Below are 5,886 nucleotides of genomic sequence, written 5' to 3'. Positions count from 1 at the left end.
CAACAGGCAGATAGAGTGAGGAGAGCATTCCGGGAAAAGGAAGCACAGTGGACAGAGAAAGGAGGGTTTGTTCGGAGAGCAGCAGCTTGGGCAAGTTGTGTCAGAGTGAGTACAGGAGAGCAGTGCAAGAGGGGCTCAGGGAGGTAAGTTAGGACAAGAATCCTTCCACCCAACATCTGTGGTCGGCATTATGGATAATTTAAATTTTTCTATTTGTAATATTCAACATAGTCTACAGTGACCACAATGACCACGTACTATGGTGACCACAATGACCACGTACTACAGTGACCACAAAACTGATCCCTGATGAAGTGGTTGGGTATTGTGAGCATGGCACTCTGACCATCTGTAAAGGCAGGGACAAGCAGTCTCCCTGCTGTGTTTGAGATTATGAGGGTAGCCTGACTGAAGCCCATCATCCGAGAACAGCTATGAAGCCCTAAAATGAAATTACCTTTCCGAATGGGTTGGTGTTCTGGCAGGAACGTAAGAGCCTAGACCATTGGTTCTCAACCTTCCTAATGCTGCGACCCTTTAATACAGTTCCTCATGTTGTGGTGACTCCCAATTTCATTGTTACAAATTGAACATAATGAAAGCATAGTGATTAATCACAAAAACAATATGTAATTATATATGTGTTTTCCGATGGTCTTAGACGACCCCTGTGAATGGGTCGTTCGACCCCCAAAGGGGTCACGACCCACAGGTTGAGAACCGCTGGCCTAGACATTCTTGGAGGAAGCATGGCACACAGCTACGCTGGAAGCTCTTGGGGTCCCAGCCACCTTGGCCCAATGCGGTGCCTTCGGGGGAAATGGTGTCTGTCGTTGAGTATGTGAGGGACGTGGAGAGAGCTCTAACTGCAGACCGCAGGTCAGCCCTTCCCCACCCTCCACCTTACCCCCCACCCCCCGGGCAGGGCCCAGAACCAGGAAGGGCATTACCACAGCATGGGCTGTGCCCAGAAAAGGGTTTAGATCTTTTCTCTCTAGGTCAGTTCCTCTAGACTTGGCACTGGAAACACAGCTCACTCTGTCCCCCTTTGGACTGAAACCCAGAGGTCTTTAGACAATTCAGGGAGAATCTATATTAGACTTCCTGTCAATAGGGCAAGTACAGATCTAAGAAATTAATTCTAAAAATGAAAGTTATGATATAGCAATAAAATGTTTTTGTGAATTAGGTCATACACTATTGATCTATATTATCCAAATATTCTAAAATAAATGTGTTAATTTATATTCAGATAAAGTTACTTTTATAAGTCCTATTCCAAATACCAAGTTTCTTAAAAACACAATATATGATCTTTGGTGCATAATCAATATAAAAGTAGTAAAAATATTAATATACAGATTTCCATGCACTAACCTTATAAAATCAACTTGGTATTATAACTGACCTTTGACTGCCTCAGTAAGGCTTGTTTCCCTGACAAAAACGACTTTGCCACATTCTCTGTGTAGACAGCCTGGCTCAACATGGTCATATCAAAGTTGTGTGACCTGATCCACACAACCAGCGGAGGGCAGTTAAATTGTGTGCAAGTCGCCTGGTTGGGTATGTAAGTGTCTTGGAAGACACTGTTTCCTTCTCACCCAACATCTTCGAAAGAATTTAAGTCAGTCAGACCTTTAAAATTCTTGACATTTGTGTAGTTGACCAGCATGTGTGGCCTCTTGAAACATTAAACCAATAAGATGTGCCAAGGAGTGTTGTCATTTCGTAGTCAGCACTGAGGTTCTCACTGGGAGGGATGCTGAGGAAGACTGGATTCTTTCACCAGCTACATCGGGGAATGTGGTCCATTCTGCTTCCCCGACTTCCCCAATACACAGAAAGCCCCAGGAGGCAGGGACGTGTTCCTGACGGCTTTCCAACCTTGAGCGTTTGACCTGGTACCAAGCATCCACTGCCCAGTGGATATTTGGTGCATTGCTTTTTTTTTCCCCCCAGGAAGGGGTAGTTGGCCGGGTCAGGGGCAGCTAGGAGGGAGGCTCTGCATCATCCTGCGTCAGAAACAAACCTTCTATCGCGGATGTCACGTGATGACTCCTGGGTTCTCATTTGTAGTTCAGATTCTTGCGAGTTTGGACAATTGAACTTGACAAAAGGGTTACAGTTGTGCTTTGTTATCAGGAGACTTGTGAAGTCAATGTCTTAGGAAAGACTTTTCATTGCACATAAGAAAAATGAACTTCAGGCCAAGGGTGGAGGCAGCCCAGTCTCCTGAGGGACCAGAACCAAGAGCCGGGAAGCCTGTAGGAAGCCAGGAAGCATGCTCTTCTCTCTGTAGACTTATTGTTTCCCCCGCTGTCTTCTGCAGATGTTTGCACTGCCTCGGGGCACACCCCCCAACACTGCTGACCCACAGCCCAGGACACAGCTTTCTGTGGGGATCGAGGACAGATGGAGGTGAGCCTTTGTGTCTCAGTCCCAGACTTCTGTGAGACCCTGATCAGCCGGCTCAGGCACGGGGATGCTCTTCACTCAGTACTTTGTGTGATAACAGGCGGAGGTAACAGGCTTTACAGAACTGATGTTCTATTTTTCAAAGAAAAATGTGCATTATATACTTACAGGGTGGGGCAAAAGTAGGTTTACAGTTGTTCCTATGGAAAACAATACAGCCCTAGCCAGTTTAGCTCAGTAGATAGAGCATCAGCATCTGGACTGAAGGGCCCAGGGTTCAATTCTGGTCAAGGGCACATGCCCAGGTTTCAGACTCGAGCCCCAGTGTGGGGTGTGCAGGAGGCAGCCGATCAATGAGTCTCTCTCATCATTGATGTTCCTATCTCTCTCTCCTTCTTCCTTCCTCTCTGAAGTCAATAAAAACATATTACAATAATAATAATAATAACAATACAAGGATAATACAAGGATAAAGTGTGTTTCATGCATTCACAACTGTAAACCTACTGTGCTCGCCCTGCATGTAGCCCGGCTGGTGGAACTCGTGGTCTGTTGGGCTTTGTGACAACATGACTTGTAATCATGGCTGTTGGGCTCTGTGGTCTCAGAAGGTTGGAGGTCTCCTTCCCTGAAGGGTGGGGAGTAGGACAGACGGGCCTCCCGCATCGGTTCCGTCTCTCTGGGCACCTAGACCCCTTCTCCTGATTGCCGCTGTAGGAGGAGACTGAATCTGCCCAGCGTGCCTCGCAGCTGGGTCTGCCGGGCCCAGCCTCTTCTCCAAGCCCTTCCAGTTGGCGAAGGGTCAAGAGCCTAACATGGAGTAAATAATGTGCAGGGATTCAGTGGTGTCAGAGGAGCCAGACCGAAGTCAGGCAGCGACACTAGGACTGTAATGACAACCAGGAACACGAGGCATTGCAGCTGCCCAGGAGCAGCTGGTGGGCCCCCGGGCAGGCCGTGGCGGCGGGTCCCAGCTGGGAGAGGAGCCAGGGCAGGTGGCAGTGACCCGTCCTGGCGGGCTGTTTCTTCTTCTTTTATTTGTATTGATTTCAGAGGAAGGGGAGGGAGAGAGAGAGAGAAACATCAGTGATGACAGAGAATCATGGATGGGCTGCCTCCTGCAGGCCCCACACTGAGGATGGAGCCCGTAACTCGGGCCTGTGCCCTGACCAGGAATAGAACCATGACCTCCTGGTTCCTAGGTCGATGCTCAACCACTGAGTCACGCCGGCTGGACCCCAGCAGTCTGTTTCATTCTGCTTAATAGGTTGTCACATGGATTGAAAAACGTACGTCTAAATCTATTTCTGGCTTTTAAATGTGTGAAGGAAACACATAACTTTATTTTTTCATTTTTGTCCAGTTAAAGACAGAGACAGATGCCCTAAAAATGTATGCGTTCCATAAGGAGTTCCTATTCTTTGGCTGTGCGTCTTGGGAAGCAAAAATCAAGGACAAATAGGTCACCCCTCTAGGTTTCCCGAAGGACTTTGGCAATAAAAGGGCTGGAGTCAACACTGGTAACTAATGGAGATGAGGGAGATACACCCAGAGAAGATGTTCACATTTTTTTTAAAAGAACTTTAAAGGGAAAACAATGACGTAAGCGTTGATGTAACATAAATATGATGTTAATTGTTAAATGTCAAAAGTACTGCAGATATAAATAACTGTTTAAAATAGAAACCATGTGAGCACTTGTACGAATTCCCTCCCCAGAGGTGTTTGGAAATCTTCAAAGCCTAATATCCTTTTGTGAATGATCAGTCAGAGTACATTGGGAATGAAGGAAATCTGAAAAAAATAAGAACACATTACCAATCCCAGATATATACCTGGGAGGGGGTGTTAGGATACATTTAACTTCAACTCTAGTGAATCAAAGAGATATCAAAGAACATCTTATAAAACAAAATACTGTGGACATTATTTATTAAAAATATATTTTTGAGCCTGGCCTGTGTAGCTCAGTGGTTGAGGGTGGACCCATGAACCAGGAGGTCATGGCTCAATCCCCAGTGTGGGACATGGGAGAGGCAGCAGATCAGTGCTTCTCTCTCATCATTGATGTTTCTATCTCTCTTTCCTCCTCCCTTCCTCTCTCTGAAATCAATAAAAACATTTTGAATGCATCCTATTTTCCAAGCCTTGTGCCAGGCATGGGGGATATGCTGGTAAATAAGATGGATGCTGTCCCCACACATCTGTCCCTGCCCAGACAGCTACAGGGGACCCGAGAGATTAGTCAAGACTTTTATTTTACAAATGAGGAAACTGAGGCCCAAAATGTCACATAAGGGAAACTGACTATGTTCCTGGCTTTTCCATTTTTAAAATCTAAAAGAAGCATCTCTTATAGATCCTTCAAAAATTCTCAAATTGTATCCCATATAACAAATGTAACTGTTAATTCATTTAAAAAAATACTCTTTATATAGGTTTTCAATATTCTTATGCATTTCTGGAAATAAAACAGGAAATCAAGTGAAAAAAATAGCAAGGTCCAATTTTCAATATCTAATCCAGTGGAGTTTTTTTTTTTTAGAAAGTGTTAGCCATATGATTCCTGTTACCATCAAAAACAATCATACTGTGTGATACAGACCATCTGTTTAAGATATGGCAGACACACTTGGAAAATCCAGAATAATGAGATCTCAAATCCATCATTTGTTAGAGATGTTATGGGTCCAAGAAGATGCCCTTTGGGTCCTCTGTGCTGAGGCGTCATTAGATGGATCAGCCAGACCTCACACCTACCTGTGCTCGACATCTCACGTCATAACTGCGTGTCCCTTGGCTGGCTGACCTGGGGTTGGACTGTGCTGTTGGCACAGTGCTGGCCGCCCACAAGGGTGTGGTGACAATTGCTGAAGTAAATGCCATACAGCATTCTGAGCAATTCAAAAGAGGGATGCTGGCCAGCTACCCAAAGCCATGGCAACCCACAGGTACCGCTCCTTTTGTGATGTACTCTTCATGTGGCAATAGAAGGGGCTTCCTCGGGGACATTTGAATGTCGTGTGTGTTTCATTCCATCTGTTATTCACGCTACCTTTTCTGTTATTTTCAGAATATTAACCTGGCACTACACAGGGCCTATTAGCAATTTAATAATTATACATATGCCACCATGCTTGAAAAGAGAAGTATGTGGGTCTCTAGATGTTTCCTGTCTGTTAATCTCTGACAAAAATGAGTTTGGTTATGATTTCCTATCTGAATGGGAATCATTTGGCCATGGACTCAGATATGTTGGAAACACATGTTTGAGAATCTATTTGGCTGGATGACTTGAATTGAAGCCTCAAAATTTTAAAAAAAAAAGAAAGAAAGAAAAGAAAAGCACAACTAAACACAAGCTCATTAATGCAAAGAGCCGGTGGCATTGGAGCTGTCAGGGGTGATGTGACCTAAACCATCACAGATCGGTTTCTGTATTATTTCTCTTCCTCTTTTTCTTCCTTT

At 44.9% G+C, this 5,886-nt stretch overlaps 1 long non-coding RNA gene across 1 annotated transcript in view; it reads left to right on the top strand.

Moving 5' to 3' along the window:
- The window catches only part of LOC107183655, a 19,677-nt gene extending 14,314 nt beyond the window's left edge, over positions 1-5,363 (top strand). Inside the window, exons 2-3 of the long non-coding RNA XR_001514444.1 lie at positions 2,333-2,421; positions 4,964-5,363. This is a non-coding gene — a long non-coding RNA (uncharacterized LOC107183655). The remainder of the gene's footprint in view (positions 1-2,332; positions 2,422-4,963) is intronic.
- Positions 5,364-5,886: the final 523 nt, after the last annotated feature.

The sequence above is a fragment of the Myotis davidii genome, unplaced genomic scaffold, assembly GCF_000327345.1.
Source record: "Myotis davidii unplaced genomic scaffold, ASM32734v1 scaffold221, whole genome shotgun sequence".
Taxonomy (NCBI): Eukaryota; Metazoa; Chordata; class Mammalia; order Chiroptera; family Vespertilionidae; genus Myotis; species Myotis davidii.
This window is presented reverse-complemented; position numbering and strand designations above follow the sequence as displayed.